This window comes from Urtica dioica, chromosome 5 (genome assembly GCF_054948205.1).
Source record: "Urtica dioica subsp. dioica isolate 48M chromosome 5, U.dioica_male_clone48M_v1_H2, whole genome shotgun sequence".
Taxonomy (NCBI): Eukaryota; Viridiplantae; Streptophyta; class Magnoliopsida; order Rosales; family Urticaceae; genus Urtica; species Urtica dioica.
The window spans coordinates 9,147,165-9,159,569 of record NC_142760.1 but is presented as its reverse complement, the minus strand read 5'-3'; the positions used below and the strand labels follow the sequence as shown (position 1 = coordinate 9,159,569).

Genomic DNA, 12,405 nt, shown 5'->3' with positions numbered 1-12,405 from the left:
TCTGCGCACGCGAGGGGTCTCTGGCGCGCCGCCCCCCCCAATCAGGTACGCCTTCTTCCCTTAGGTTGCCGGACGATCACCTGAGCCCCTCCTCAGCCATTGGGTCGACCGCCGAGGACCGATTGGCGGGTATCTGGCCGGCCGAAAGCTGTTTTTGGCTACGCTCGGCGACCGGGACGCCCGTCCGGACCCAGACCGACCGGCTAGGGGCCGTCCGGCTGTGGAACCAAATGGCCGGGGACCGCCCGACCATGGACCTGCCGGCCGGGGACCGCTCGGCCATGGACCTGCCGGTCGGGGACCGCTCGGCCATGGACCTATCGACCGGGGACCGTCTGGTCCCGAACCAATCGACCGGGGACCGCCAGGTCACGGGTCACCCGAGTGCGGTCCTCCGGACTTTCAGATCCAACTCTCCTTGCTCCGGAGGCTATTCAGACGATTGAGTCATGCAACAATGAGGAATCAGGAGAATCTTCAGGGTCCCATCGAGGGTGCATCGCCAAGGAACGTTCACGGACGCTCTCGTTCCCAATCGTTGGGTTGGTGGTTGATGGCGAACTGGATTGTTCCGGACTGAACGTACCTAGCTCAATCTCTCCCCCAGCCTTCAAGAACCTTCGCGAGCGCTATAGGATCCCTCGTTATATTGACGTCTTATGGTCGGCTCCAGAGGACGTACCGACCCGCCCCAGAGAAGGCTTCTTGGCGATACACGAGGCTAGTTTTTGCGGCAGATTGCGCCTCCCGTTCTAGTCCGTCATCCAAGACTTGTTGTCGAGCCTTCGTGTCCACGCCGTTCAGATGTCGTCGACCTTCTATCGGCTCTTCACAGGATGTTACATGATGCTTCACCGAGAGAAAGGCCGCGACATGACGGCGGATGAGTTCGGGACGCTTGTTATGATTTCTCCCATCGGGACCAAGCCGGGTAGCTACAAGGCTTGCCACCGCAGGCAAATGTCGATCCTCACCAAGCTTGACTAGAAGTATTGTTCGCCTTAGGTCTGGGTGTCAAACTCGGCGTTTGGCACGGCTCCGATCTGATTTGGGCCACTCTACAACCCTTGGGCTGACCGAGCCCTTGAAGATTCTGAATTGGATGACGTGATCAGAGGGACGCCCACTATAAGGCGTCGTGCCAAGATCTTGGAGTCTTCTGACTTGATGGCGACTACTGGCTGGTTCGTGTCTACTATGAAAATGACTCGCCGGGGACCCAGCAATGAGGGGCTTTCGGAGCCGGAGTCCGACGAGGGTGACTCGCGAGCTCGTGACTAGATCACGGATGGTACACGAGTGACCCTAGACCTTCCTTATTCTATTGTCTCATACCTTTACGCTAGTTCGCATCTTTTACTCATGTACGTTGTGTTGGCTAACTGTTCTTTTATTTGATTTCAGGCGGCGTGAGTGGCGATCGATCGCGGAGGGCGCCACCCACCTCGGGGATTGTAAAAGCGATTCGCGCTAGGATTGATGCTCGCACGGGCAAGTCACCGGCCGCAGGGGTCGTTGCGTCTTCTTCCCACCTACCGAAGTCGGATGTGGCTTGTTCTTCATCGAAGCGAGTGGCCTCTTCCACGACTCGCGAGGGCCACTCGTACTCGAAGCAAGCGCGGTGCCGGAGTTCGAGGCCCAGGAGACCAGGGGCTTCCCGGCTTGATGCTTAGGGCGGAGGCAACTGAGCTGCAGGAGCAGTGCGTTCATGGGCTGCCTGGACTCCTCTTGGAAGGACTTCAAGGATTTCTTAACAGTCAGCGACGTCGAGCTTTTCGAGCACGGTCGAAGCGACATCCATCACGTGAGTTTTTCCTTTCTTTCTTTTTCTTTTGGTTGTGTATACGCTTTTAATTTATTCATTGCCCACATGTGTGCCTCTCAGGTGCTCGGGCGTCACGAGCGAAGTAGTCGCATTCTCCAAGACCTCATTCGCCGCATGAAGGTGATGCAAGAGGATGCCAAAAGAGTTTCCCTACAGCATGCTGCCGCCCTCGCTAACATGCGTTTCGCCGATGAGTTTGCAAAACTTGAGGTGGAGCTGGCGCGTTCCGAGGAGGAGACCGTTCGCCTGAGCTCGGCATTGAAAGCCAAGACCGAAGCTCGAGAAGGCGCCGAGCGTTCCTCCGATACGTTTTGCAAGGAGGCGCAGCGATTACAGGTCCAACTCGATGCTCGTCGTGCCGAGCTAGAGATCATTCAGAGGCAGTTGTCGGAAAGCGAGACTTTGCGCGTCCAAGCAGACTGTGACAACGAGTCCCTTCTTGAGGAACTGGCCGTCGCCATCAGGGAAAAAGCTGAAATCCAGATGGAGAAGAAGGACTTGGAAGACGAATGGCAGATTGCCCTCGTGGAGTCTCGATACAATGCAGCCGTCCGATGTCGAGATGCGACCGCGAAGGGGAACTATCCCCCGGTAGGCCACCTTTCACTTTTTCGATGGGGTATTTCTTCCGCCCTTCGTTGTGGGTTATGACAAAGTCTCTCCAACCACACCTGCCGGCGAAGTTCTTCAGTTGACTTGCCACCCTCACGGGGGGTAGTGAAGTCGGGCAATCGGACGACCCTTCCGTTGGTGACGGAGAAGAGGAGATTGATTATGGCTCCGAGTAGCTTCAGTCAACCCTCCCGCCTTTATTCTACGTCATTTGTTAGACAGTTGTGACACATTTATTTTGGTTTCAGCACCATTGTTTAGTGTTTGCGACTTCTATTGTTCTTTTTGTTCTCGAACCTTTGGTGATCATTCTCTTCTGTTGCTTGCTTTATGGATTCTATTTATTGAGTTGTGTTTCACCTTATATGGTTTATTTTATTGGTGCGCGTCTTATTTTCTCAATTTTCCAGTAGAGACGTAATTGATTTGCACGATCCTGGCCTCATAGGGCCTTGATGCCACGTTGAATGGTTAGGTTTTCCGTGGACGCTGGCCAAACCAGTTGTTCGTCCTGCAGGCACAAGCCATTGAACCCATCGTGACTTGTCGCCTATCGGCGTACGAGTTGGGCGGCGAGCGGGCCACTTTCCCGGTTGACGCGATGTCTGTGTTGTCAATGGTGCCCACAAGAAGAGTTGTAGTCTTTATTTTGTACATTTGATGTAATAAAGTCTCATGAAGACTCTTGCTTATAATTGCCTATCTATTCATTAATAAAGTTGAAACGTTCATTCATTCTTTCTTTGTTTGAAGCTTTATGATAAAACCTTAGTCTTTTAGTCCATAAAGAAACTAAACAACTTACGAAGAGACAAATGTAGATTTGCATGAACAAACTCTTCGTAGTTTGCTTAAAACGATATATTCGCAATCTTAGGGTCAAAGGACTATTGACCTCAGTATGATTTTTAGAAGAATCTATGATGTCTGGTTATGAGGCATTGAGAGTTGGGGACTCTATAGTTCTTCTAGGTATCTTCCGAAGGTACTGAATTGACCAGTGCACTTCTAGAGACAATATAAGAACAAACCATTTAACCTCTTATGTCTCGAAGTCACTATGTATGAATTCCATCATGCTTACCTTAATCCTGAAATGAGACATGCCATTTCACACCTTAGTATTCTCATTTGAGAAAGTCAAAGTTCGGACTCACTATGTGATTCCGAACAAGGCCTATTGGTGAAGTACTAAGTTGTGAGTCTGTCATGAGTAACTTTGTGAAGTTCTCATAGATATGGAATTCATGTACAAGATTGCTGAAATGCAATGTATGTCACCTCATGCTTTGTTCCTTGGAGTGTGAATAAATGAACTGGCCAGTGTCCAAATTGAGTCCTGACTCTTTTGGATGAAACAATGTGACTTGTTAGCTCCTCGTCAATACATTGTTTCTAACTTATTCACAAGCGACAAAGGAGTTGAGGAAATAACAGCTAGAAGGGTAAAATGGTAATTTAGTAAATCCCGACTAGCTGATGACATTCATGAAGGGTAAACATAGATAATATTCAGTGGATCCGCTCATCATAATTAGGTCGAATTCTTGAGTAGAAAATAAATTCATTTGAACCGAGAGATTTTCAGTGTCAGCTCTTTAGTGGAGTCAGTTGGCATTAAGCTAAACTTGGAAAAGGTTTGTGAACTTTTGAGTCCAAGTGTTTAGCTCAAGCTTTGTTCATTTGGGTCCACTAGGTCACTGTCACGAATCACATCGATAGGAATAGTTAAATTGGAAGCTAAGTCAAAACAAGAACGAAAATAGTTAAAAGGGTATTTTTGTCTTTTGAGACAAATGATGAAATGAATGTCAATAAATTTTTTGACAAGTTCATTTGATGACTTAATGTCACTCGGCCATGACTTGATCATTGGGCCTTGTGAATTAATTTCATTTCATAAGAATTTTATTGAAAATTCTAAATGGGCCTTTTCTTATGTTGTCATGAACAAGTGAAGAAAATTTTAGAAGCCTTTTTCTAGACATAATAGGCGCCCACTACCCAAAGAGAAAGGAAAATTATTTTGTGCATAAATGTATTTAGATACTTGACAAAAGAAAAAGAGGAAACAAATTTGCATAAGGATGCACAAGGTATTTCGGCCAAGAGAGTAATAGGCAAGCCAAGGAACAAAAAAGAAAACAAATCCTAGCCTTCTAGAAGGCTGCCTTGGGCGCCCAAATGGAATAAGAAATAAGGGTTATTTTGCTCATGAATATGTGATATTCTATAGAAGAGGAAACTACCTTATTGAAGGTAAGACCTCTCCTATAAATAGGAGCCTCATTCTTCTCATTTTATTCATTCCACACAAGTTAGAGATTGAGAGACTCTCTCTCTAGACATTGTGGCCGAAAATCCTCTCTCCCTCTCTCTAGTTTATTTTCGATTTTTTCTTGTCTTGGCACCTAGGTCCTCACTCGACCTAGTGTTTAGCTCTGCGACTTCGAGACTCGTTCTTAAGTCGTAGTGTTTAAAAGTGCCCACTCACTGATTCCTTCTTTTCGAGTGATTTAGTGATAGAAACTTTCGTGGTTGCTCGAGGTGCCGAGGAAAGAAAGAGAGACGTGCTGCGAGGGGAGACGAGCGTTGCGAACTTTCCAAAAGCTTCTTCAAAGTTCAAGCTTCAAGAAAGGTTAGTAAACTCTTAGCTCATATTGATTTTTAATTACATGTACTTGCTTCTTTGTCTAGGTTAGTAAAAACTGTTTTTACTTGAAAAGAAATTTTTTAAAATTCCGCCGCTTCCCGAAGCGTTTAATCTTTTTCTTAAACCCTAGATCAATTCCAACAGTCTGTCGGCGCACTCATAATGCGTCGGGATGGGCTTGACACAGACTCGGTTCCCAGCGAGCGTGACACCTGGTGGTGCACATGTCGCATATTCGGTGGTGTCTGTCGCTTTAGGACTCGCTTTCGGTGCATGGATGCAACGCCTGTCGGCGCGCGAGTCACCTTTCATTTTTTTTAGTCACGTAGACTGCCTTCGTTTTGTGTGAGTGCGTCGCGTGAAAGTCTTATCCCTGTTAGCCCCCCGAGTTTCTTGGGCACTCGTAGGGGGACCTAGAAATTGTAGACATGAGAGACCAAAAAATGAAGTGTAACCAAAAGTTTTTATATTGTTCTGAAAAGAAATAAAGTCACACATTTCATGGCCGTTGGCCTTGTTACATAATTGAAGAAAAAAAACATTAATAGTTTCAAAACAAGAGAGAACGTGGCGGCGAGCTTTAATGATAGTATTGCCTCAAATGTTCGGCGTTCCATGGGTGGGTGAAGACTTGACTGTTGGCATCGGTGCCCACAAGAAGAGTAGTAGTCATTACTTATATACATTTGATGTAATAAAGTCTCACGAAGACTTGCTTGAAACTGCTGAATAATTAATAAAAGTTGAAACTTTCATTCATTCTTCCTTGTCTGTTTGAAGCTTTATGATAAACCATAGTCTTTAGTCCTTAAACAAACCTAACAACAAATGAAGAGTCAAATATAGATTTGCATGAACAAACTCTTCATGGTTTACTTAAAACACCATATTCACAATCTAAGGATCAAAGGGCTATTGATCTCAGTATCATTGTTAGGAGAATCTATGATGTCTGGTTATGAGACATAGAGAGTTGTGTTGGACAAGTAAAACGTTTTTACTAACCTAGACAAAGAGCAAGTACATATAAAATAAAACTATTAAAGAGCATTATTTATTTACTAACCTTTGTGAAGCTTGAACGTTGAGAAGCCTTTGGAAGGTTGAAACGTTCGTCTCCCCACTCAGCTCGTCTTTCTTCTTTCATCGGGAACTCGAGCAACCACGAAAGTTTCTATCACAAGAATCACTCGAGAAAGAAAGAAAATGGTGTGTGGGCACTTTTAAACACGACGACTCAAGAACAAGTCTAAGAGTCGAAGAGCTAAAACACTAGGTCAAATGTGGACCTAGGTGCCAAAAAAAAATGAAAAGAACTTAAAGAGAGAGAGAGAGAAGGGGGGGGGGGGGGGGGGGGGGGGGGGGGGGGGGGGGGCAAGGATTCTAGAGAGAGAAGCTCTCAATCTCTAAAACTTTGGAATGAATAAAATGAAGGGAATGAGAACTCTATTTATAGGAGAGGGTTTACCTTCAATAAGGTAGTTTCCTCTTCTATAGAATATCATATATTCATGAGCAAAATTTGCTCTCTTTTCCTTCAAGTCACACGGCCAAACTAGGCTTCTAGAAGCCTTGGATTTGTTTCCTCTTTTGTTCTCCCTCTTGCTTGGCCGATCCTCTTCTTTCCTCGTAGAGGAAATTTGTTTCCTCTTCTTCTTTTGGCAAGTATCTTCATACATTAATGCATAAAATAATCTCTATTTTCTCTATTGGGTTGGACGACCAAAAGCATCTAGAAGGGGCTTCTAGATGTTTCTTCATTTGTTCATGACAACATGAGAAATGCCCATTAAGAATTTTCAAGTAAAATTCTATGAAATGAAATTAATCCACAAGGCCCAAATTATTTAACTTGGCCGAGTTGTTTAAGTTATCATATGACCATGTCAAAAAATTTATTGACATTCATTTCATCCTATATCCAAAAAGACAAAAATACCCTTTAGACAATTTTCGTAAAACTTGTCTCGGTCTTGTTTTGACTTAGCTTCTAGTTTAACTATTCATACTCGATATGATTTGTGATAGTGACCTCATGGATCCAAATGAATAAAGCTTGAGCTAAAATACTTGGACTCAAAAGTGCACAAACTTTTTTCAAGTTTAGCTTAATGTCAACTGACTCCACTAAAGAGTTGACACTGAGAATCTCTCGGTTCAAACGAATTTATTTTCTACTCAAGAATTCAACTTAATTGTGATGAGTGGATCCACTGAATACTATCTATGTTTACCCTTCATGAATATCATCGGCTAGTCGGGATTTACAAAATTACCATTTTACCCTTCTAGCTGTTATTTCCTCAACTCCTTTGTCGCTTGTGAATAAGTTAGAAACAATGTATTGATGAGGAGCTAACAAGTCACATTGTTTCATCCAAAAGAGTCATGACTCAATTTGGACACTGGCCAGTTCATTTATTCACATTCCAGGGAACAAAGCATGATGTGATATACATTGCATTTCAGCAATTTTGTACATGAATTCCATATCTATGAGATCTTCACAAAGTTACTCATGACATCTTCATAACTTTGTACTTCACCAATAGATCCTATTAAGAATCACATAGTGAATCCGAACTCTGACTTTCTCAAATGAGAATACGTAAGCTATGAAATGACATGTCTCATTTCAGGATTGAGGTAAGCATGATGCAATTCATACGTAGTGACTTCGAGACATAAGAGGTTAAATGGTTTGTTCTTATCTTGTCTCTAGAAGTGCACTGGTCAATTCAGTACCTTCAGAAGATACTTAGAAGAACTATAGAGTCTCCAACTCTCAATGTCCCATAACCAGACATCATAGATTCTCCTAACAATCGTACCGAGATCAATAGTCCCTTGATCCTTAGATTGCGAATATATTGTTTTAAGCAAACCATGAAGAGTTTGTTCATGCAAATCTACATTTGTCTCTTCACATGTTGTTAGGTTTGTTTATGGGCTAAAGACTAAGTTTTTATCATAAAGCTTCAAACAAGGAAGAATGAATGAACGTTCAACTTTTATTAATAAATAAGCAGTTACAAGCAAGAGTCTTTGTGAGACTATATTACATCAAATGTATACAAATAGACACTACTACTCTTCTTGTGGGCACCATTGACAACAAGTTGGAGGGTCTATAGTTCTTCCTAGGTATCTTCTGAAGATACTGAATTGACCAGTGCACCTCTAGAGTCATAGTAAGAATAAACCATTTTACCTCTTCTGTCTCAGAGTCACTATGTATGAATTGCATCATGCTTACCTCAATCCTGAAATTAGACATGTCATTTCATAGCTTACATATTCTCATTTGAGAAAGTCGGAGTTCTAGATTCACTATGTGATATAGACAAGAATTATTGGTGAAATACTAAGTTATGAAGATGTCATGAACAACTTTGTGAAGATCTCATAGATATGTAATTCATTTACAAGATTGCTGAAATGTAATGTATATCGCCTCATGCTTTGTTCTTTGGAATGTGAATAAATGAACTGGCCAGTGTCCAAGTTGAGTCATGACTCTTTTGAATGTGACTTGTTAGCTCCTCGTCAATACATTGTTTCTAACTTATTCACAAGCGACAAAGGAGTTGAGGAAATAATAACTAGAAGGTTAACACTACTACAAATTCAGTTTTCCGGTGCGCAAGACTTTTGGGTGCGATTTTTCGCACCTAAAAGTCGCACCAATTGACGCTTTCAGGTACGACTAGTCGCACCTAAAAGTCAATTAAGCATCTAAAAAATTTCGCTGATTTTTTAACTTTTGGGTGCGAAAAGTCGCACCCAAAAGTCCGTCAAAACTTTTGGGTGCGACTTTATCGCACCCAATAGTCCATCAAAACTTTCCGGTGCGACTTGGTCGCACCCAAAAGTCCAAAACATTTGAGCGGTCACATTTTCCCTCCTTTTTGTCTACACGAAGTTGTTTAATATATATTAAAAAACAATAATTGGCCCATATAAATACCCTAGGTCATTTCTCTCTCCTTACCTCACCACTACACCGCCTCATTTTTCTCTCCCTCTCTCCTCATTCGCGTCTCTCTCTCCCTCTGCTTCTTTTCTCTTCTTCAACTTCACCTAACAAACATCACAGTAAAGAAAAAAAAGAGGAAAGAAAGTTATCGACCAACTTCAGATCGAGCCCAGCTCTAACATACGAGCCACGTCGTCGATTCAACTCCACCTCTGTGTTCCTTGATTTGATCTCTTGTGGAGTGGTTAGTAAGTTCAGCTTTATATTGTTCAATACTTTGTTCGAAATTCGTTCAAAGAAAGCTAATCTTTGTGATTTCATTGGACATTCATACGAAATGGATATATTATCTTTGTAATATTTAATCCTTGAGATTGTGTGTGTGTGTGTGTGTGTGTGTGGTTTAGGCGGGTTTGGTTTTCAGAGAAAGGACTCGAGATTGGCGTTTCAAAGAAGAGTCTCTTGCTCGGCTCAGCCGCCGCCAGCCTGGCCCGGACGAGCCGTTCCCGAATTGGGCCGACACTCTTGGGATGGGCCCAAGCCCATCTTCATCGTCGGCTCCACCGGCTCTATCGGAACCCAGGTAAAATGCCACAATGCTGTGGAAATCAAGACATACAAGCTATTATATCTATGGTCCAGATTAGTTCTTTAGGATTCGATTTTTTTTTGCTGAGTGTGTTTTCTTGTTTGTTTTCAGACATTGGATATAGTCGCAGAGAATCCGGATAAGTTCAGAGTCGTCGGACTCGCTGCCGGTTCCAATGTGACGCTTCTCGCTAATCAGGTTTCCTTTTTTTTTTTCTGCAATTAAATCATACAATGTGTTTTTGTGTGGGGTTTTGAATTTGATACATTTTTTTTAAAAATATTTATTTGGTCAACTGTGCAGGTTAAGAGGTTCAAGCCTCAGATTGTGGCGGTGAGAAATGAGTCGTTGATCGGCGAACTAAGATAGGCCATAGCCGATGTTGAAGAGAAGCCCGAGATCATTCCCGGCGAGCAAGGAGTCATCGAGGTGACTTGAATGTCTAAATATTATTTGTGATCAGAGGAAATAAGCTAAATAAAAAAAAAATATTTTCTATCTGAAGCTTTTGAATGTAAATTCCTCTTTCTCAGGTTGCCCGGCACCCTGATGCGGTCACGGTTGTTATCGGAATAGTAGGCTGTGCTAGACTTAAGGTGAATATTGAATTAATTTTATTATTATTATTATCATTATTATTTTATATAATTATCAGCTGAAAAATGACTTCAGGGATTCTTTTGGTTAATAACAACTTACGAATGTTATTGATACTCTCAAATTAAACTACTCTATGATTAAAGATAAAAAAAGTAACTAACTGCAGATCACGCACCGACGAACGAAGAACTTGTGTGTGTGTTTGAATTTTGAGTGAGTGAGTGAGTGTTTGAATTTTGAGTGAAAAAGACATAAAAGTAAATGATGTTGCAGAGCGCGAGGAATCTTGTGTCGGCGATGAAAGGGGGGCGCGGGCCCCGGAAGCTGAGGGTGAAGTGGGCCCCAGAGGTGTATGATCCGATCCCGACATCCGTGTCTCATACCATCCCCAAGAAGCAGCAGCAGGGCAGCAACAGAGGTGGCAAGAACAATAAGAAGAAGAAATGCAGAGACAGAGACAGAGACAAAGCTAAGAAGAAGCAGTCTCGCAAGAAAGAGAGGCACAATGACGTTACCAATTCCTCCTCGCATTGCGCCTCTTCGTTGATCACCAACTACTCACTCGCCTTGTGACCACCTGTACCTATGACTCTGCTCTGTGTGTGTCTGTGTGTGTAAGTAAATAAAATACATATGAAAGACTCAGATTGCTTGTATTATATCCCGTGTGAAACATTTTGCTGTAATAATACAGTATAGTTTCAGGGATGTATTTCTTTATTTTGTCTATGTAAGAGATATTTATTTCATGTTAATTAAAGCACTATGAATCAAGTATTTTTTTATATTGAGAACTTATATTTTTAATTGACGCTTTGCCTTATTTTTTTTTATATTTTTATATTGAGAAATTATATTTTTAATTGATGCTTTGCCTTATTTTTTTTCAAACCCGAAATAGGAATTCAAGTCACTTTTAAATAAACTGACATCCAAAATACTGATATTTATTATGTTTTTCATAGATTTGACGTCGCTTTTTAAAAGAGCGACGTCTAAAATACTATTACAGTAAATTAACTCTCACCTATTTATGGCGGGGATGACTTTTGGGTGCGACTTTTCGCACCCACAGCTTTACCCGCCAAACTATTGGGTGCGACTTTTCGCACCCAAAGCTCTACCGCCAAATTTTTTGGTGCGAAAAAATTGCACCCGATGTTTTTCCCCCGCCTTTTCAACTATGTTTTGTGTACAGTTGGGTGCGATTTTGGGTGCGAAAAGTCGCACCTAAATGTCGCACCCGAAAGTCATGACTTTTGGGTGCGACTTTTCGCACCCAAGACCTTTAGGTGCGAACTTTAGGGTGCGAAAAAATCGCACCTAAAGTCGCACCCAAAGGTATCATTGGGTGCAAAATTGACTTTCAGGTGCGAAAAAAGTCGCACCTGTTGCTATTTTTTGTACTAGTGTAAAATGGTAATTTTGTAAATCCCATCTAGTTGATGATATTCATGAAGGGTAAACATAGATAATATTGAATGGATCCACTCATCACAATTAAGTAGAATTCTTGAGTAGAAATATATTCATTTGAACCGAGAGATTTCAGTGTCAACTCTTTAGTGGAGTCAGTTGACATTAAGCGAGAACTTAGAAAAGGTTTGTGAACTTTTGAGTCGAAGTATGCTAGCTCAAGCTTTGTTCATTTGGATCCATGAGGTCACTGCCACAAGTCATAAGAGTAGGATTGGTTAAAAAGAAACTAAGTCAAAACAAGTTCAAATGTTGAACTAGACAAGTTTTACGAAAATTATCTAAAGGGAAATTTTGTCCATTAGGACATAAGATGGTATGAATATCAATAATTAAGTTTTTTGACATTGTCATATGATGACAATGAATTTAGTCCACACGGCCAACTTAAAGGAATTGGGCCTTGAGGATTGATTTTCATTTCATGGAATTTTATGTGAAAATTCTACATGAGCTTTTCTTATATTGTCAAGAACAATAAAGAAACATCTAGAAGCATGTTCTAGAAGCTCCAAAACCGTCCAAGCATAGAAGAGAAAGGGAAATTATTTTGTGCATTGATGTATGAAGATACTTGCCAAAAGAAAAAGATGAAACAAATTTGCTCCATGAAGCAATGAGATGGGCGGCAAGCAAGGAGGGAGACAAATGAGGAAACAAATCCAAGGGATTGA

General features: G+C 42.1%; 1 pseudogene; it reads left to right on the top strand.

The window, feature by feature from the left end:
* The first annotated feature begins 6,771 nt into the window (after positions 1-6,771).
* LOC149395095 (1-deoxy-D-xylulose-5-phosphate reductoisomerase, chloroplastic-like) lies at positions 6,772-10,828 on the top strand (annotated as a pseudogene).
* Positions 10,829-12,405: the final 1,577 nt, after the last annotated feature.